The sequence below is a fragment of the Grammomys surdaster genome, unplaced genomic scaffold, assembly GCF_004785775.1.
Source record: "Grammomys surdaster isolate TR1022 unplaced genomic scaffold, NIH_TR_1.0 67, whole genome shotgun sequence".
Classification (NCBI taxonomy): domain Eukaryota; kingdom Metazoa; phylum Chordata; class Mammalia; order Rodentia; family Muridae; genus Grammomys; species Grammomys surdaster.
In genome coordinates, this window is record NW_021604569.1 from 9007551 (window position 1) to 9030346 (window position 22796).

The window sequence follows — 22796 nt, forward strand, 5'->3', positions numbered from 1 at the left end:
TTTCTGAAGCAGACACAGGTGAAAGGATGTTTTGATATAGCAAACATGTGAAAGGATGCTTGATGAATGGGTATAAATATGACCCCACAGACAGTGGGAGACGAGCACTGAGCATTGGTTCGCTTTGCTCCACCTCACTACTCTTCACTAACAACATGAGTGTGTCAGTTTGCCTTACATAGTGTTGTTGAGCTCAACTTGTGATAACTCCAACTTGTGATAACTCCAACATTGAGAAAAACCCACCAAAGAACTGCTCGTGAGGTTCCTGCGGCAGCTCACCACTCCTGCAGCGTCACCTCAACCCAGTTGGTGAGCCTGACAGTTGCTTCAGGACTGAGCAACAGTTGCTGGTTCCTGCCTGGTGTCTGCCTGCCAAGAGTATTGGACTGTACCTGCCAGTTCCTGTGTGGTGTCTGCCTGCCTAGAGCATTGGTCTGTAGCTGCGGAGTCCTATCTGGTGTTTGCTATGGGACTGAACTGCTGAGAAAGAAGATGGAGCTCGCCCTCAAAGGACTATTGCTGAACAGGTCCACTTCCCTCACATCCTAATAACATTTCTCTTCCACTACTTCTGCTGGGTGGTGGGCTAGAGAAGTTGAATCCTTATTAAAAGTAGGCTGCAGAACATTTATGCCTACACTTACCTCTCCTTCCCCTCCAGAGTTGCCATGCTCATGACAATTGCTTTTCTTTAGTGTGCTCAGTTTTTCTACTTCGTTTGCCTAGTGCTATTTCTGAGTTTGAGTATTGGACGGATTCCGATCCCGTTCCAGCATCGCTATTCCTTTCTCCCACCACGTCTGCTTCTCGTTCTTCATTCTTCATATTCATCCTCATCTGCTAATCCCTACCTGCTGCCCCTATTCCCTTAACTGCTGAGAATGTTGGCACCTAACTTTAGCTGCATTTCATTCTGGCAATTGCCTTTGTTGAGGAGAGTTGAAGGTCATGATTGCTCAAGGTCATACTTTCTCTAGGAGCAGCCCAATGCAATGACCAGCTGTTAAAGAGCCTGATCATGTTAGCCCAACCATGATAGGTCCACAGACCATCCTAACTCTATAATTCTCCCAGGAAGGGATGAGATGCTTGTTGTAACTGGTTACAACCCAACTTGTCCTTCTGAACCACTTAGGTTCAGCTTCTTTCCTTTACCCAACTGGTACTGATCCTGGAAGCAAGCCTCATGCACACAGACTTCCATCTGAATCTGTATTCCCAGATTCTGGATAGCAACACAGGGGTAGCGCTCACTTTCAACATCACTTGCTTATTTCTATCACGTCTCTATGCTGCTATCCCATAATTACCTGTTTACTTAAGCATCTATGCCTAAACATAGCAACTCCAGAAGAGGGATTTCGGTCTTATCTTTTTATCTTCATTTGCTTTTTATCCTAATTAAATTCTTCTAAATAAATAAAAGTGTAAATGAAAGCAAGAGAGATCGCCATCTTTGTAAGTCATGGGGGAGCATCCTAAAATCAGTTCAGTCCTTCCTAAACCATATTTCTTTTTTAAATAGCCCCATAAAATCTGGGTTATCTTTCCTTGGTTATATTTTAGGTTTGCTGTTTTTCATGTTTCATGAAATTGTAAGAAATATGGATTTGAAGGTCTGGACTTGGAAGCCTGGATTAAATTCTCATATGTATATGCATACATACAGGCAAAATATCCATACACATAAATACACTAGTTGTGTGATTTTGGAAAATGCTATAACTCTTCATATCTCAGTTTACTGGGATAGCTCATAGGTATTGCCAGGTAGTCAATAAATGAGATGATACTGTATAAAGTGATGGTCTATAATAGATACTTAGTAAATTTTCTTCCCCTCTCTTCTATCTCTCTTTAGATTGAATTCACTCTTCCTTAAGAGTTTGCAAGGAAGTAAACGGCATTAGCTCGCTCATGCCCAGTAGATCCCATCAGCTCCCATTATCTCTTTTCTCCTCACATGCCCAGATCCATCCTCAGCCACTGTGCTTATTTTAGAAGCGAAAACAAGTGACTAAAGGCATATCTACTTCGCCAGGCAAGCCCTTGCTTGCTACGGCTTTGTTATTCATTTGTGAGACATCAAATATGCCAGTGGCAAGGGGTGTGCTTAGGTGTGTCTGAGAGTGAAGCAAAGGTGAGCCTGTGACATAAATGTAATATTGCCTGATGGGTTTCAGTGAGGCAGGGGAAGGGCTGAAATGATGAACATGGCCCCAGTGAAAGGTGTTGATAGCAAGATATTTCACATTTGGGTACCAATTCACCCATAGCTCCAGTTTTATTTCTCTCAGTATTTGAAGAAAAAAATTCTCCCTCTCTGTTTTTTTTTTTTTTTGCTTTTTTTTGGATTTTTTGTTTGTTTTCTGAGACAGGTTCTCTCTGTGTGGCTACAAAATGTCCTGGAAGCCACTTTGTAGCTCATGCTGGCCTTGAACTCATAGAGATCCACCTGCCTCTGCCTCCCAAGTGCTGGGATAGAAGGTTTGCACCATCACCACCTTGCAATATTTTTTAAAAGATTTATTTATTTTTATGTGTTATGGATATTTTGCCTGCATGTATGCATATGCACCACATGCATGCAGTGCCCTTGGAGGCCAGAAAGGGCATGATATCCTTTGGAACTGGTGTTACAGACCATTGTGGGCTGCCACATGGGTGCTGGAAATTGAATCTGGGTCCACTGCAAGAGTAGCAGGTGCGTTTAACTACTGAGTCTTCTCTCTAGCCAACATTACTCTCTTGAAGTTAAGTGGGCCATGCTGTAAATTCTGACCAATTGCCTTAGAATAGAAGTGTTATATTACAAGTTGGGGGAAAAGCCAGTGATAAGATCTTAGGTAGAAGCAGTCTGAAATGCCTCAAACATCTCTTAGGCCTGGAACAGATAAAGAGAGAAGGAGATAGGGAGAGGGAGAAAGACCAGTGTGGGGACCAGAAGAAACAAGAAAGGATAGAAGGAAAAGAAAAAGAAACCTTTTGTTGTGTTACACTGTAAATTTTAGCCTTTTCTGCCTAATAACATTGTAACTGAGGAAAACTCAAGGCCAAGTAAATAAGAGTTTCCGGCAAAGCAGGACAACTGAGAAAGTAGAGCTAGAATGTTCTTAGATTCCTTGTCCATTGCTCTATCTCCTGCTCCATGGCTGGAGTGCTTTAGCTCTTCTCTCCCAGTTTCCTCAGGTGGGTCTGCCTACATCAGCTCCCACCAGCTCCCATCAGCTTTCCAGTTGCTAGGTGACTTTGACTGCAATCCTGTACCATTATAGCTCTACATCCTTGTAAAGAGATGGAACCTAATTAGGCCATTTTGACATCTCTAAAAGTGCTCTCAACCTAGATTACTTCAAAGACTTAAAGGAACTTAAATTTTGCTTGCCTTTTGAGGCTGGGGATACCCTCTACACAGACCTATTTAACAGTAACCACAGGGCTAGGGCATGAAATATAAAACATGGCCACTGATGCTTAAGAAAATTGGGGGCATCTTCCACCTGGCCAAAGATGTAGGCTGGAGTCCAGTGAGTCAGGGTCTGTCCAGGTGGTATGCACCATGCTGGCTTGTCCACTAAACTAAGATGCAACTCAGTAAGAGACAATCATCCCCCTGTAACCGGCTGAGCATAAAATTTAACAGGTGTCTTGGTCTCAATCAGAAACTGAAAAAATCAGAATTGATCAGTGGCTTTTGAGCTAAGCCAAATAAGACAAGAAAACTGGATACAATGACCCATGCTCAAAATCATAGTCTGTTGGGTTCAGGTTTACCAAGAGTCACTCAACTTCCAGAGTGCTTTGAGGGGGTAATATTCACAGAAGGCAGGACTGGAGAGATGGCTTAGTAGTTAAGAACACTGACTGCACTTCCAGAGGTCTTGAGTTCAATTCCCAGCAACCACATGATGGCTCACAACCGTCCATAATGAAATCTAATGCCCTCTCTGGCACGCAGGTGTACGTACATGCAGATAGAGCACTCATATACATAACATAAATCTTTAAAACATTCCCAGGAGGCAATGATTGCTTTCCAGCAGTGGAATAATCAGTAAGTTTCGGTTGCTTTGATGTTAAAGCATAAATTGCAAACCAATTCCCTCCCTCCCCCACCTCCCCCCCCCCCACATTAGTTACCTATCCACACGTGCAGTCAGAGCTTCCTTTGGCTTTTAGGACCACCTTTCTACTAGCAACTGTCCCAGGAATAATCTTTCTAATGAATGGTCATCTGTTTGGAGTATATTAATTTACCTTTCTCCTAAAATATTTTCATTTTAAACTCTTCTCTGTAACATTGTGCCTCTTTGATTTGCCATTCTCAGGGACATCTTTTAATTTTCCTCCAAAACATCCCACTGCCTTCTCAAATGGCTTCAACCCCTTAATTGTTGAACTACCAGTCAAAACCTCAACTTTGTCTCTTTGTTACCCCAGTTTGAGATAAAAGAAATAATCGAATTAAATTACTATAAATTATGCTAGCAATCAAAATCATCTAGAGAAAAATAATAGATTTCTGAAAATGGTGTATTTTCGCACGGGTCTTTAAGTGTCTCGCACTGTCTAAGCCTCTGACATTGTCACTGGAGTGGTGGGCTCTGCACCTGCTGGTGATCAGAGCAATGGGACAGACAGGGACAGTGGCCCTAGCGTTTGAGAGGCCATTACCAAATGTCATGTAACTTAAGATTCTGTGATTTGTAAAAATTCATTCCCATTTCAGGGGACATTAAAAATGGTGGGTCACAGGTCCTCCTGAAACACAGCGCGTTCCTGGGGGTGAACCATGCAGGAGGAGTGGAATGGGGGTTGAGTTCTGACACCAAACTTGGCTTCTGCTGCTGTAGCTTGGGGTTGACGTGGCAGTGCAGAGAGACGGCAGGCTCTGTTGAGAGTTAGTAAGTCTTTGAGGGTAGGGCCTCTGAAGGGATTCACTCATCCTGAGGGTGGGGCCTCTGAAGGGATTCACTCATCCTTTCGTGAGAGGATGCATGGCTGTAAGGTACGGCACCACTCTCAGCCCTCTTCCTCACTCATTTATTTGCTTTCTTGCATCTCTTACCTGTGATGACTTTGACCCAAAGGGGACTTCACTGGAAAATAAAAAGATAACCTTGGACTTTTATCTTCCAAAACAGCAAGCTAATTTTACCTTATAAAGGACCCAACCTCAAGTATTTTGTCATAGTAAAATACTCAGCACTCAGGAGACTGAAATTCAGGAGGATCATGAATTTGAGGCCAATCTGGGCCATGCATGTATTGAGAACTTGTCACCAACCAATGAACTACACACATAAACAAACCAGAAGAATCTGGATTGGACTAGCCTTGATCCTCCTTCCCACTGCCACTGATGAGATAATTTGCCTTTGTTTCCCCTTAGGTTCTTTTTCTAAATTATTGTATTGTTAGTCCTAAGCTTTTTGTCAGGTGCTGGCAATGAAGAATCAAAAATGGCATGACAGCATCCATGGATTGCAGCTACAAAGTGAGAAGAGAAATGCTAGCAAGTCATTGTGGGTTTTTTCTTTTTTTTTTCTTGGATATTTTATTTACTTACAATACAGATGCCACCTCCTTTCCCCATTTCCCCTCCCTAGAACCCCCATCCCATCCCCTCTCCTCCATAGTGGGTTTTAAAAAGGTGGATTCCCTGTGTCTTCTATAATTTGTAAAGTGCCATGAAAGAGTGAGTAACTTAAAATAATTGCATCTTAAATAAAATCTCCCCTTTTAACGTCTCCTTCCTGTTCAGGTTAATCTTGACTTGGCATCAAGACACATTTTGTCTTTCTTCTGTTCTTGCTCTCTGCGTCTGCTTCTTCCTCTCTTAAGTACACAGAGAAAGTGACTCCTTAAGCAAGAAACAATAAACATACATGTAGTATCAGAGTCAAAATTAGTAGGCATGATTTTAGATCTGCCTGCTTTCATTCTACCCTGGCCTATGAGATACTTACCTCTCTGTAGAAGCCTCAGTTCCCTGTATGAAGCATCGTGGCATAGTGGGAAAACCACAGCCTGAGAGATCAGAATAAACTTAAATTTTGGCTTTACTAGTTTCCTGAGCAAGTACTTAATCAAAATTGAGTTTCCAATAATGACAAGATCAATGAATAAAATGGCTATGTGTGGTAAGCTTTTGATAAGTCATTAATTTTCAAACCTAACTCAACTCTTGGATAACTGTACAAATGCCTTAATATAAGGTAAGCATATATTAGGGGCAGAGCTGACCTGATTGTATTAAGCTTGACAATAGTTTTTACAATTAGCTTGGCCCAGGACAACTATTGAATAAAAGTAATTTTAAGCTGTTCAGACAGCACAGTAAACTCTGAAAACCAAGATGGGTACAGTCTGAACCCCATGAGTATTCACCACATGGAAGTGAGTTTGAAATTCTTTTGCAGCAGTTATTGATTCCCAAAGTAGACGATTTCATATCTCATTAGAATGACTTAATAGTCTGATTTTAGGATCAATGCCTAAGCCTCTTTTAGTTTTGGGGAAACTCCATTAATTGATGGATGTAGGACCCACCTCCTACCATGAAATGCAAATCCAGTTTTCATATTCCTAGAAGTAAGGAAGTGTCCACGTGATCTACTGCAGAAGCAAGGCCGAGAAGCAATCTATTGTGATACAAGAGACATGGCTGCACACTCAGGCGACTGACATCAGTGTCTGGCTCTGGAAGTACTGTGCACATCCTGTGAACTACAGAAAATAGTGACCACAGTGACCCAAAAAACCTAGGCATGTTTGGCTGTGCCAACCTCCTGGCCTTCCTTGGCTTGGGTTCTTTATTTTTCTTTTCCTTGCTCTCTTCTCCTTCCTTCCTGTGTTCATTTCCTCCTTCCTTCCTCACACTCCCATCCCTGCCTTTGATTCCCCCTTCCTTCCCCCTTTGTGCTTTTAGATGGGGTTTCACTCTGTAGCTTCAGACTCTCAGTTCTCCTGCCTCTGCCTTCCAAGTGCTAGGATTATAGTTGTGCATGCTCAGTTCTCTGGATCATTTCTTTCCTTTAGTTTTTATTTTTTTAATCATTTATTTTAATTATCATTGTATGTGTGTGAGTAATTTGCCTTCATGTATATCTATCTGTGCACCACGTGCATGCCTAGTTCCAGGGAGTCCGGAAGAGGGTACTGTATCTTTTGGGACTGGAGTAACAGATGGCTGTGAGATGTCATGTGGATACTGGAAAGCAAACCCAGGCTACCTGCAAGAGCAACAGGTAAGTACCACTGAGTCAACTCTGGCACACACACACACACCACCACCACTCTCCCCTGGCTCAATTTTTTGGACCTGGTTCTTTGGACTTCTCTTCAACCCTAAAAACTGTCTATTCGTATACCAGTATACACACCTGTTGTCTGTTGAAGAGAAAGTCTGTTTCTAACTCTTAACTACTCTAGGACAAATAAAAGTATACATGTTTGGGCGAAGTGGAGACTAAAGCTTCCACTTTACCAGGAAGCAAAAGAAGAGAGGTCAGCACCAATGTTGATGGCCCAAATGAAAATGGATAGTATTATAGGGGGCTACACTCCCTAACCCAAGCTTCTCGAAAGAATAAGACTCAGCTGATAAGGAGAAGGTAGGTTCCATTAAGGTAGCTTTCTAGGGAGTCATCCAGGGCAACAAAAAGTGTCCAGACTCCTGATAAGGGCACAGAACTGAACCAACACAAGTGCAGCTCATTCTCACTCCCCCTCCATGGGCAGAGTCAGCAAGAGAAGCAGGGAGTGGTGCCATGGTTCATGCCTCCCGCAGGTGTTTCTGGGATTCATCACAGCTTGAGCCGTCTTCACTGTGGGGTAGCAGGGAGCAATCTTTTTTTTTTTTTGGATATTTTATTTACATTTCATATGTTGTCCCCTTACCCCATCCCCCACCCACCCGGGAACCCCCTATCCCCTTACCCTTCCTCCTTCTTCTCTGTGGATGTAACCCTTACCTACCCCCCACTCCCACTTTCCCACCCTCAAAATTCCCACCCCCTGGGGCATCCAGGCTTCATGAGGTCAAGGATCTCATCTTCCACCTATGCCCAGCAGGGCCCTCCACTCTTACATATTCAGCTGAAGCCCTGGATCCCTCCCTAAGTGCTCCCAGGCTAGTGGTTTAGACCCTGGGAGCTGTGGTTGGTTGGTATTGTTGCTCTCCTCATGGTGCCACAAACCCTTTCAGCTCCTTCAGTCCTCACTCTAACTCCTCCATTGAGAACCCCATGATCAGTTCAATGGCTAGTTGTGAGCATCTGCCTCTGAATATGTCAGACTCTTGAAGCCCTCTGAGGAGACATCCATATCAGGCCCTTATCAGCATGCACTTCCTGACTTCCACATCAGCATCTACCTTTGGTGACTGCACATGGGATGGATACTTATGTGGAAAGGTCTTCAAATGGCCCCTCCTTCAGTTTCTGTCCCTCACTTTGTCTCCATATTTGCTCCCTTGAGTATTTTGTTACTCCTTCTAAGAAGAACTGAATCACCCCCACTTGGTCTTCCTTCTTTATGACCTTCATGTGGCCTGTGAGTTGCATCTTGGGCATTTCAAGGTTCTGGGCTAATATCCGATAATCAGTGAGTGAATACCATGTGTGTTCTTTTGTGATTGGCTTACTTCACTCAGGATGATGATTTCTAGTTCCATCCATTTACCTAGGAAACTCTCAAATTCATTGTTTTTAATAGCTGAGTAATACTCCATTGTGTAAATATACCACATTTTTTGAATCCATTCTTCAGTTGAAGGACATCTGGGTTTTTTCCAGCTCCTGGCTATTATAAATAAGGCTGCTATGAACATAGTTGAGCATATGTCCTTGTTATATGTTCGAGCATCTTCTGGGTATATGCCTAGGAGTGGTATAGCTGGATCCTCAGGTAATGCTATGTCCGCAGGGAGCAATCTTAATTGGGTCCATGAGGAGTCTTAACTGACCCCAGCCATCACTAATAAGACCCTGCTCTCCAGAAGAGAAGGACAGTGGAACACAAGCTCTGGACTTGGTAACCATGTCCTGGCTGAGGTTACAGACCGGACAGTACACCAGGAGCCAGACTCTGGGAGGATGGAAGACATACAGGGAAAGGCATATGAGAATTAGCCTGCAAAGGTATGAGACAAAGGCCTGACACTCTCGCTCACACATGCTCCTTCCATGTGCTCACATGTAGCATATGCTCACTGCATGTACTTAGTCACATGTGCTCAGTTGTTTTATGCCTTTAGTTACATGTGCTCATTGCAGGTACTATTTCATGTGCTGATCACATGTGCTCAGTTATTACATGTGTTCATTGCATGAACTCAGTTACATGTGCTTAGTTGTTACATGTGCCATGTACTTAATCGCATGTGGCCAACTGTTACATGTACTCTGCTGTTACATGTGCTCAGTTATATGTGCTCATTGCCTGTGCTCAGTTACATGTGGGAGGGGCTTCATCCAAAGCTTCTGAAGTCTCCAGAACCTAACACCGGCTCTTCTTTTTGCAGCAGTAATAAATAAGTACCAATTATTTCTCATAAACATAGTATAATTAGTAACTATGTGTATTATTTATGATAATAAATCCAGTTTTTGCCTTCTGATCTCATGCTGACCGTGTGCTAGCCTTTAGGGGGCAAAAGTCAATGCAATCTATGAGAAATAACCTTTCCAAATAACCATATGTAAAGCAATGTATTGAACAAGTGTTCTTCTCAGCTCCATCTTGAGGCAGAAAGAAGGTGACCACCTTGTAGAAGCAAGTGGGATACCCTGACATCTGGACAAAGAACTGTAGAAGCAGAGCTTAAAGGGTCCAGGCCTTCAGGAGGCCGAGGCAGTTTGGGTTTGGTGATCGAGTCTGTGGATATCTTCTCACCAAACCTGTTCTCCTGGTATGCTTGCCAAAAGTGTGCTGACCAGCTCTTAAAAGCGAGCCGAGAGCTGTGCAAGGGCAGTCGTGTGGGATGATGGTGTGGGTGAGACGCTTTGTCCTGAGAGTCCTTCAGCCTCCACGCACACTAGGACATTTGAAGAGCACTTTCTGTACCCTGAACGGGATATTTTTAGAGCCTTAGCTGCCTCAAAGTAGAAAATAAAACAACAGGATTTTTTAGCTTGTTTTTAATTTCTATGTTTCCTTGGCAGCCGTAATATTATACATAGTAAATATCTAGGGTAAACCAAATAGCCACATGGAAAAATGATATTTCACACCTCTATTTTGGAATTATGTGCAAATTTTGCCACATCCCTCATGTTGAATATCACATAGTTAAATTGCTAATCAGTTCAGCGTGGTGAACTGCAATTAAACCATTAGTCATTGTCCTATTGCATAGAAATAGTTGATTGTGCAACTCAGATGAAATCCGTAGTAAAGGTTGCTGCTTTACAAGCAGTTTATCGCTGACTTATGTGAAGCTGTGGAAACCAGATTAACAATGGCTTCAGAGAATAACTAGAGAAATTAGATCCTCTGTCAGAGGCAACAGGACAAACATGAAAATTAAGCTTCTATTAGAAAAAGAAAACTAGAAGTCCCCAGCCTCTCGGTAACTGGGCACCAGAATTCTGAGGCCTGTGCCATAGACTAGCCATGCTGAAATGGCCCCCTTGGGGCTAAAAAGGCAAAGCTGACTGGTGGTAGGACACCCCATCTGCCTTTGGCTTTGGCTTCTCCTCCTTTCTCTCCTCTATTGTGGATTACCTTGTCCCCTGGATCCCTCCCTGCTTCCTTTCCACCCCACCCCCTGCCCTTTGTCTGTGTCTGCTATCTTTTGTTGCAGTCTTCCAGCCTGAGCTCCTTTCTTTCCTGCCTACCTCTTTCTCCTCATGTCTCTCAAGGCAAAACTGCACAGTGGTTATTAACAGCATAGGATCTGAAAGTAGATTAAGGCCTCCGATTCTGTCTTCCCATTTGCTGGCTTGATTGACCTTGGGTAAGCTGCTTAACTTTACCCAATGCCATACTGTATATTTAGATCTAGGTTCAGATGGAAACAGATCACTCCCTGTGGGAGACCCTGAGAATGGAGTACCTTCTACAGAGGGTACTGGGTGATCAGGGCAGGCACTCATTAGTTCTTTGAGAAGGCAGACGTGTCCGGCTGGTGAAATGGGATTGCAAAAAGGGAACTGGTGGAGAGTCAGCGAAGGGTTTCACATTCAAGCATTAAGTGATGCTGGTTTTGATCAATGGGGCCTGAGGTCTCAAAAGCGTGTCCGGATGTGGAACAAGGGAATGGACAATCAGAACCTGTTGGTCCCTCTATCTGCCCTGCATTTAACCAGATGACCTTCAGAAAACAATGACTGAGCTTTCCCTCTGCTTTCCATATCTCAAGCAAATTCCACTTTAGGATAAATCACACTCAGATTCATAAAAGAAAAAGAGTCTGGAGGCTTTAAAGTCTAGTTCAATTAATTAAATTGGTGAAGTAAAAAAAAATCATATGAGTAATCTTCAAAATTTATAAATACAGTTATTAGTATTTCATAAATGTGGAAAATTAAATGAGCTAATGCATACAAAGACAGCACTTTTCACAGTGACACGCAATGAGCGCCCATCGATGTCATTCACGAGCCCCCCTGTCTCAGCCCCTTCCTGTGTTCTCTCTCACTGAGCATCATAACCAAGTTTCTCAACATCACTGCTGTGTGACCGGAGTGCAGGATGGTGGGCAAAGTATAACCGAGGCATTACATATTCTATTCTAGGCAACATTGTATCTCATCAGACATCAAGGGTGTGATGCTTTTAACAACCTATGAATGAGGCAGCATCGCCATTCACATTAAAAGATAATAAATTGAAGCAGAAGGAGTACACGTTTGCTTGCCCAGATCACACAGGACTTACACACTGTACCAATTTACACATAGCAGTAGAAACACAACCATTTCAAAAATTTAGTGTGTGTGTGTGTGTGTGGTCTGTGTGTGTATGGTATATGGTGGTGGTGGTGGTAGAGGTGTGTATATGTGTCTGTGGTATGTGGTCTCTGTGTGTATGGGGTGTGTGTGTGTGTGTGTGTGTGTGTGTATGTATGTGTGTTTCACAGGTGGAGGTTGGAGAGTAGCTTTTGAATGGCAAGTCAGTTCTTTGCTTCCACTGTGGGTCCCAAGGACTTCCGTTGTCTGCTCTTACCTGCTGAGTCCTCTCACTGGTCCTAAATCCAAGCATTTTAAATACTGTTTACATTACGAGTGGGCATACCACAGCTTGTTCAAAGGGAACAAAGGTTCAAGAGTCTCAAGAGTTCCTCTTCCATTGTTACTGTATCACGTGAAACCTGGACAAGCTACAAATGCCCTTCATGGTTTGGGATAATTCTAATGATCAGAAAGAATTTGGTATGGGGCAGGTTAGACAAAACCTTGATCAAGCCAAGAGAAAGCCAGGGTAATTAGTAGAGGATGAAAAAACATTAGTTCACAATTGAACTATTATTGTAACTAAATTGTAAAATTTACAACCTGAACCATGAAAAACTTGCTGTAAAGGAACCCCCATTACACCCTTGAAAGCCTTATGGTTCTCCCTTAAGTTATTCTAGCCAACAAATCACTTGCTCTAAGTTTAAACCCCAAGTCAACTCCAAAGACCATGCTCAATGGAGCTTCGCAGTTTGATGCTTTTTCAAAAGTAGTGTTTTCACGTGGTGATTAAAAATGTCCAGGGCCTTTCCCTGGGATCCTGCTCTCAGCCCTTGCAGTTCCTTGTTACCCACCTCATTCTGGAAGCTGCTGGGTGTCAACCCCTGGTCTCTAGGAGGACAGATTAAAGAGAGGAGAGCTGGTCCTGACTGCCACATGAAAATCAGTGGACAAGGAGTATGGACTTCAGTCTCTCATGCTTTCACTTATTTGGCCCCAACTCTCTCAGCCCTTACTCCAAATCTTTTACAGATAAATTCAATTTGTCCTTCGTGAAGCAAGACCTGAAGTGTTCAAAAGGCCAAGTGGGCAAATGAACTACACAATCTTTCTCAGGTGTGACACATTTTTTAAGTAGAAAATTCTGAGACATAAAAACTGATTGCACACAGAAAAATCGAAGACTTGCCCCTAAGGAGGTCCAGGGCGATCCCTGCAGGTGCACTTTAAATGGGCTAACAGCTTTTCACTCTGTAGAGTTCAAGGTTGTAACGTGTGCTGTTGGGGAAGAGTTTTCCTGTAGTTTGGAAGGTGCATGATATGAAGGGTTGGGGACACCAGACAATGATTAGATATGGTGTTCTGATATGGTGATAGCCATGCTTAGCATATGGAGGTTATTTCTCACATGAGCAGGGAGAACTGGGTGTGGCACTTTACTGCAGTCCCAGCCCCAGAGGCCAGGACTCGAAGGGGAATACAGGGCCAGCTGAGGTGCCAGAGCCACGTTTATCTCAATGTAAATAATTAATTCAAAATAGTGCTGTGTTCAATCTTTAACTTAACTGAAACCAGAAAGTGCAATAAAATGACTCGTACAAAAGCTGGATTTGGTATTTTTATAATAAAACTGGCAAAATTTGCAGCATATCATTTAAAATATGGGTTAAGATAACCATAAATATACTTGATAGAATGGTCTGTTTTTCTGTAGTGCTATGGAGATATCCGAGATTAGATTCATGCCTACTGAAAACAGACATGGAGGGTGGGACTGGCACCTGCAGGGGCTCCTGGTGTGCCGTTCCCTGGATTGTGTACTGGAATCTGGACATGAAGCATGTTCCTTATGTTCTCACTCTTCTCTTATGCTTCTCTGAAGAGTGTTGGCACTAAGGCACTTTGCCAGAGATTAGGAAATAGCTTGGTACTCGAGCATGTGGCTACCATGCATAAGACCCTAGGTTGGATCCCCAGCACATGGGCAAAGTGGCTGGTGTTGGAGGGAGAGAAAGAGTTTTGCTTACTTGGTATGTAAATGATTACCTTTAAGTATAAATCTACAATTTTATTTTCTTAACCTTTGGAAACTGTTCTCAAAAAAACCAAAATATCTGTTTATAATTTGAAGAATAAATTTAACTAAAATCCTTGGGTTTTTTTGCATTATATGTTATATATATATATTTAGTGCACACATGCCACTGTGTAAGAAGTCAGAGGACAACTCTCTGTGGACTTGTGTTTCACAGGACCATCCTTTGAGCCAAATCCCATCCTCCTGGGGCTTTAACTGAACCCATTTGCAAAAGAGCAGATACACTAAGTGTTGATGGATGAGACCCTCATTGAGTATCCAGCCCCTCCCCATCACCTGTTGTACAAGGCTCTGTCCTGACTGATCATATCTTGGAGGAGGGGCTAGAGTATATTGGCCCTGGAAGACTAGGGGAGGGGGTATTTTAGTTTTAAGAATTGTTCTGAATGCTTAGGTGATTATACAGAATACTGGACCCTTAGACCTGTATAAAGCCAAATTACTTATTGGACATTTTGAAGAAATAAGAAGTGTTCAGACTAAGTTCAATCAATGAGTAGCAAATAGTTTTTTTTTAATATCTCATGTCACATAGTTAGTATTTAAAATGACAGCAATAGTAATGTTCTGGCTGACCATGTAAAAACAATATCCTCCTGGAGTAGAACTTTAGAATGACATGAACTGTGCTGGCCAATAGACATGTCTACAATGATAGGAATATTTTCTAACCTGTGCTATCACACATGGCAAGGTCACATGTGATTAAGCATATGAAATTAGGCATTACAACTGAAGAGCTAAATTTTACTTCTAGTTAGCTTAAGGCTAAGTCTCAATAGCCACCTGAGCTGTATTAAGCAGTAGCCGCTGTAGTAAGCAGTTCAGTCCCACAGTGTTACTGCTGAAACCTCTTGAGGAAATTCCTTTAAATTACTCATTTCTTCATGCATGTAAATATTCACCTCAATGTACTATTTTTTACAAATATTTGCTGGATGTTTTCTTTTTCCAGGCACTGGGACTATAGACGTAAGGAACAGCCTGAAGCCCCATCTTCACGGAAGTTGTATCGTCTATGGACTAGAAAAATGCCAATCAAATAATCACACAGCTGGTGGGAATTAGAAGCTCTCAATGTAGCACGATTAGCCTTTATGGCTGATTTCTTTGAGGGAAAACAGGCTTTACAACCTCTTTAATGTCTTTTGATTTATCCCATGGAAATGACCTAGGATCTGAAAGATATTTGACCCTATGAAAGGATGGATTTTATCAGCTGACACTTCAGAGATTAAATGGGGTCAGCAGACATAAAGCTGGATATTTTTCATACTACATATATAAACAAAACCACTAGTTCTCCTTAGAATGAAAGTGATTAGAAGCTTTACAGCTGTCAAAACTGAAAGCAGAACAGCAAGCCCCAGGGTATTCAGGAAGTCTCCAAGTCATTTTGACTCACTGTACAAAGCAGAGGCCTCTTTAAGAGCCTCTTGTTATTAAATAAAGTAGAGAAAATACACATACACACATTTGTGTGTTATAATCAAGAGGTCAGAAGTTGGGTGAATTACAGTTCTTTTAAGAAATACTTTTGAGGTGTTCTTGGAAAAAGACATCCCTACTGAATACTAGCCAGGGTGTGGATATAAACTAATTGTGTCTCTTGAGAACAGGGCATGTAAAAATGACGCTGATCTCTTATATTTAAATTTTCCACTTCCCTAAGAAGATTATCTGGGAAACAGTTGATCCTGGGGTCCAGGAAACAAAAGTATCTGAGAGGCTAATAAGTATTAATTAAAATCTTGTTTGTGTGTAGAATTCCAATCTCTCTGGAAGTTTTAATTCATAATCAAGCTTAACTGTGAGATGATATATGATAATTTGAAAATAATTATGCAGTCTTCAATGAGACACCACTAAAGTCAGGCAGCTCTGAATTAAAGTAGCATGTGACATTCCAGTTTTAGCTGCTGCAACTTCAATTTAGGTTTTATCTCAGGATAGAAGAGTCTCCTCAAAACATCCCAAGCTGATAAAATATCCAGACAGAATTTCATCCTCCTTCAAAGTGTACAAAAATTGTAGGTAGCAAGCCACTGGGCAATGGCTTACAGATCTACCCAGACTTACAGAATGTTGCCAGTTGCCTGAGCATTTTTCTTTCACTGAAGCACTTCAGAAGATCTGAGTTAAATAGCTCACATAAATACATCAAAATAATATTGTATTTAAGTAACAGATCACTGGATAGTATGCTATAGAATATTTTGTGGGAGGGGTTACTACAGAAAGCCTTTGAGAATTCTTGGGTCAATATATCTGAAGATTTTGTTTCAGCCACAAATGTTGATACCATGTTTCTCCCTCTGTACGGGAGAGTATGGAGGTGGAGGTTGGGGGGGAGAGGACCCTCCCTCCATAATCAAGTACACATCTCCTAGGCCCTGGAACTTTACTAATTGCATTGAGTTCAGCTTTCTGTAAAGCCCACAGGGATGCTCTCAGACCTCCCCAAAGCTGGCATTGCTACTGGAGGAATTCTCCCCATTGCCATTTTTTGAAGCCTGTTGTTGAGTAGGTGTCTGAATGGAGAAGCAGAGAGGAGAATTTCAGTTCATCTCCTGGCTGGTCATTGACAACCTCTCTGCCTACTTATCTTATGGGATGCTTGCTATATCTTACATGCAGTTGAACATTGTCTTGTTAACCATTTTAAACATTTACAATGTTAAATCTTAAAGAGGACCTGAAGTAGGTCAGTGTCCTACAGTCCTGTGGACTTCCTCCTCTTGGTTTCCATGGGATCCACTCACAGCTGGAACTTTCATTTGTTCTCCAGCCTCCTGGGCCCTTTGTGTATTGTTACTTTTGAGAAAGTAAATGAATAAGTTGCAACTGGGTGGAGAGCAGCAGGAAGCGGCCACATGCCCCCATACTTATCTCCTGGTACTGCTGTTCCTGGTACTCCCTAGATTTGTATCTACTTTTCTTCTAGCATCTGCCATTTCTTGGACTTTTTGTGTATTTCTCTTTACATTAAATCTTTGAAGGTATGATTCATGAGTAGTGTACCCAGAATTCAATAAATATTTGTTGAATGAATGAAAGGATATATAAAGATACATTGTAACAACTAAAACAAAATCAAATTTAGATAAAATAGATCCACACCTAAATTCCAAATATTGGGAATTAAAGAATCTCACTCTCTGCCTCTGTGTCTCTCTCTTACAGACACACCTATATGCACAGATAATAAGAGTTTCACGATGCATGTAGCCCTGACTGGCTTGGAAATCACTGTGTACCCAAGATAGCCTTGAACTAGCAATCCTCTTATATCAGCCTCCAGAGTGATGACAGGACTATAGATGCCCACCGCCATGCCAGGCCCCACATAGCTTTTTACTCTATGATTTTATCTAGCTTCTGTTTATAAGATCTAAAGCACAGACCTCAGTTTCTTCCAAATGCCAAGAAAAGCATTAGGCAAAATAGATTTGTCTTGAGCAGACAGATAAATGTATTAGCCACTTTGTGTCACTGTGACCAAAATACTTGACAAAAACAAATTAAGAGCAGATATTTGTTTGGGGTCATGGTTAAGAGGCTTCAGTTCATTGTTCATTGAGAGAAGAGGAGAACATGGTAGAGAGGAACAGTTGACATCAGAGCAGGCTGAGAGCTGAGTAAGCAGACTGTCCGTGTTCTGTTGGCACATATATATATATATATATATATATATATATATATATATATATATAGAGAGAGAGAGAGAGAGAGAGAGAGAGATTGAGACTTCATTAATCTCCTGATTCTAAATCTAGTCCAAGCTGGAAATGCTTGGTTTACATGGTTGTGGAGGACAGAGTCAGCATGTGTGAGGTTTTCTACCTGTCATGTGATCAGCACTCCCATGCATTGATAATACTGTAGCCACTTACTGAGAGTTTACTATAAGTTGGCACCGAACCACCGAACTAAATAGGATAGATGCTGTGGGCATCCTTCTCTTCCTCCTCTCATCCTCAGCTGTGATATCCAGCAGAATATCCACCACTAAGGAAAGGGATTTCATTTAGGCTCTTGGTTCTGGAAGTCCAACTCCATGTTTCTAGCCACATTCTGCATTGTAATACAGTGGGAAAGCAGTAAGGCAAATGGGCATTTACAGAAGAGTGTCAACCTCCCCCATAACTATCCCACTTCCAGGAGAAAGCCCATCACCTCTGAACCCACTTACCTTGGGGACCACACCTCAACGTGAGGCTTATAAGTGATGAACTTTACTCATATCATGCCACAATATTATTTTAATTAATCTTCTTTGTTATTGAAGATGATCTAGAAAATCAGATAATGTATTCAAGGTCACAAAGACAGTAAGAGGTGGAGTTGATATTTGAAGATTTGGCCCTGGAACTTACTGAGAAATATGTTGTCTTGAATAGCAAGGCATTTTTCAGGGTAGGAGAGTTAATAGGAAGAGACTGAGCAGTGAGAACCATATTTGTTTCTATCTTGAATTATACAGTGATATAATACACTGATAGAAAATTAGTATTTAAAGGGGATGCAAAATGTACAGAGACTTTTTGTAACAATAATTTCAGTGAAGTGAGAAAGTATTTCTAAATTCACAATTTTCATAAGGCACCCACAGAAATAGTCGAATAAAAAAGATAAAAAAAAATTTAAGCCAGGCATTTAACTCCTGTAATCTCCTTACTTGGGGTGGGAGACATAGAATGATGAGCAAGAGAACAAGTTCAAGACCAACCTGGGGTATATCAGTGACTTCAAGACTGTCCCAGGCCCTAATTTAAAAAATAATATAAATTTATAAATTATTTTGAAGAAATTTTTGAGAAGGCCAATATCAGTAAAGTGTTCAGGACAATGTCCATCATGTAGTAAGCATGAGATGGGTACTTGCTGGGAAACAAAGGTTGAAGTATAAAATACTGACCTGTGAAGTCACTCGGGAGGACAGTGTTTAACACTTGTTTAAGCTTTAGAAAAACACCCTAGCCAAAACCCCTAAAAAAAATATGTATTTTCTTTTTTTCCCTCTGTAATAGGAGTTCTGGCATTTTCTAAGTCTATTAGTCACTACTGGAAAACACCCACTAAAACACTCAAGTTGACTATTGAAGTTGGCAGTGTTCTCTTTCAAATAAAAATTTTTAGATTTGTTCAAGAAAATGCAACAGAGCCTGGCAAGTAGCCTTGAAGTTGGGCTAGCGTGACTAGTTCCTGTGAGCTTCCGTGTTTCAGATGCGGATTTACTGTAGTAAAGTAACATCTGAACCAAGTGTCTGAAGAACACGGTGTGATTCAGCAACATTGCCAGTTATATTACAGCATGTTTGGAGAAGTTGCCCCCGGACCAGCTGTCACGGTTATTTCTTAAGAGTCTCCCAATATAAGCTTTTCCGAGGTCTCACGAGGACAGGATCTTTATCTAGGGCTCTCACCTCTGCAGGCTCAGGATGGGCACACTATACGTCTTTACTGACTTTGGAAAGAGAAGAAGTGGTTCATGCTATAGTTTGGTCTTTCTAGGAGTCCAGTTATTATTACAGTTAAAGCCAACCCCTGGATGTTACATGGAAACATTTTTCAAATAAGTTACGGCTAACAACCTTGATGATTATTATTGAAGCTGAATAAGGTGACTATAAGCTACTCCAGTATTATACCAAGCTAAATCCCCATGGTTATGTCCTCTGGCATAGATAAAGCAGACTCCCAAGTGGACAAATGTGGGACAGAACAACTGTTCCCTCCAGTTGCTTCTGGCACAAATGTTTGTTTGGGTGGAGAGGACAGTGTGTTTGCTGCTCGTGGACTGGCTCTCTTCTCTTTATGTTCTGTGGACTTCCTCACTAAGCTAACGCTACTGATTACTTGTGTGGCATCCCACATGGCTGAACATGTGGGTTCCTGGACTTCCAAATAATTTCTAGTCAGAGGACAGAGGAACGAGCAGTAGCCACCTCCCTCTGATAGGATTGCTGTTTGGTGTTCTGATGAGATTTCCCAGTCTGTTCTGGTTTGGATGTGGGATGGGCATACTTTCCCAGGAATCCTCAGAGGGAAGGACAGTAAGACAGATAAGTTGTCATGTGGAAGCACAGCTCTAAATCTGACCTCTTTAAATGCAAGCAGCAAAAGAATGAAATTCCTTCTTCAGTGTTTAAAGCATCTCAGTTTCCCAAAGGTTAGCCAGGGGCTGAGAGCATCCTTATATCTTGGGGTCGTGCCTGTAGCAGGGAATCATGCTGTTGCATGCATCCCTGTGCACAGTGTGAAACCATCCCAGGTAAGAAGAGGCATGACCAACGAGCCTCTGATGTTCTGGCCTTTGTGTGACTGCAACCAGAGCTGTGACTATGACTAGCCAAAAGATAGATGGTACTCAGGAAAAAGGAGACTGAAGGCAACTGAGTTACCCACCTAATCAACACCATGAGTAAAATGCATGGGACACAACAGGAATGGGACACAGTGGGTGTCACAAGTGAGCGAGAGATCTTATACCATGTCAGAGCTCCAGTTCACTGGCCCAGCCACTTACCAGTAGAATGATGTTGGGCAAGTTATTCGCTTTTCTGGGCCTCACTTTCCCCATTTGCAAAATGTAAACAATGAGATTACCTATGCCCCCAAATTGTCATCAAGTCCAAATGATACATACATGTGAAACAAAGGTGTTGACCTGACCAAGAGTAAGAACTCAGTAGACATTAGGCCTCATTGCACTCATGATGTATTGGGACTGGCTTGTCTGCAGCCCTTCTTACCAAGGTCTGCTTTAGAGTCTGAATTTCTACTGAAGAGCACATCACAAATGCACACATGTGTAGGGGAAGCTTGGGGCTCTTTCAGAAATGTCCTGAAGAAGGGTCATATCTGTCACTAAATGTGACTTATTTGGCAAAACTAGTATCACTAATAACAAAAATAATTAACTTTTCTTATATCTGACCTTACTTGGCAATAAACCTTTAATATCTCCCACCCTTACCTATTCATAATATGAGGGAATTTTAAAACACACAGTAGTGCATTAAAAAAAAAAACCCAACCTAAACCAACACAAAAAGCCTTAGATCATCTGAAGAGCAGCTCCTTTCTTACATAAGAATATCTTGTCTTTCAGTATCAGGTTAGCCTGTATCAGGGCGTGGCAGATCTCTGAGTTCGAGGCCAGCCAGATCTACAGAGTGAGTCCCAGGACAGCCAGGGATACACAGAGAAACCCTGTCTGGAAACAACAACAACAACAAAAATAGTTACCTAGGAATAACAGGACACATGTTTTCTATTTTCAGCACATAAATCTCAGCCAACAATTTTTTTCTAGAGAGCTGGCTGGTCTGGGTTCATTGCTATATTTTCATGGACTCCAGATTTATGTTTTAACCAAGGACCCCACCCCCTACCCTCACACACACAAAAAAAGCAAAAGTTCCTGGAAGCTGTTGCAATAGTGTTTCTTTTGTAATTGATCTATGATATAGAAAGTCTACACTCATCCTTTCAGGGGATGTAGGTGTAAGGAATCAGAGTCTCACTATGTAGCCTAGGCTAACCTCTGTGTTCCCAGTGCTAGGATTCAAGGTATCTGTACCACACCTATCTGGAAAGATGAGTCCTTAATCTAGGGTTTGGTCATTCAGACACTTGACCCATGGAGATAGTTCAAACTGAAGTGAGATTTTTACCTCACTGCTTGAAAAAGAAAATGTTTTAGGGCAAATCATTGTGAATAGTTCATAAGTAGAGAACAGTAAGCTCTGAGTCAAAATACCATAATTGATAAGAAATAAAAAGATTAAAAGAGAAAAAAAATCAAACTTGATCACTGGAAAGAAGCTTGGAGTTTGGGCCTTGCCTTTCACCAGGCTACAGTGGGATCCTCAGAGTAACTTTCTTTCTCGGTTAGGGACTTGAGACTATTTAGTCTTTTAGATATGATGGGACAACCTTAAGGACATTTCTCCTGTGACTGTCAGGCACAGAATGAGGTGATTGCCAGTAGTCTGGAACAGCTGAGGTGAAACAGTGTCGTCGGCCATCGCCAGCCTGGTTCTCCTTGACTTGCCCACCCCTTTGCTCTTATGGTCTTAACTAACTAGCTCAGTGCACACTTCCCTTTTCTTTGTGCCCAGCGTATTTGACTCTTTTCTTCCCCTGTGAAATCAAGCAATGTAGAGAGTACTCAGATCTAAAAGAAAATGTTAAAGCTGTTTTAAAACTAGAGGATAGACACTCTTTGTGTTCTGAGCCTCCACCCCCTATATCCACCCCTGAAGTCTGGCTTCCTGTTCCCATGGGTCATCTGCCTCTTAGCCATTGACTCTGAAACCCAGAATTCTTTCTGCCTACCAGATACCCATATCTCACTGTCTATTCTATATTCTACCCTTTCCTATAGGGCATAGGTTTTTTAATTGACACAAGATATGCTCTATATGTCAAATTCACTCCTGCCTATGGAATTTAAACACCACAGATGGATTGTGTTTGTTAATTTATCATGGCCTTTTGGAGAGTCATGAGACATTATAATATCTTTATTCCCCCAACTACCAAGTACTAATTTTTTTTTTATCTCTTTGAGGCTGATATTAGGCCCACTGAAGAGTTCACACAATAGGACCATTAAGACAATTTAAACTGCGTGTGGATTCCCTATGTGGTCACCTGTTTAACCTGTGTCAGTATTTCCAAAACTGTCCTGTTCTCACTGAGAGGGCCTTCCACATCAGTGCTTGTGTGGTGCTCTTCATGCCTCTCTCTCTCTCTCTCTCTCTCTCTCTCTCTCTCTCTCTCTCTCT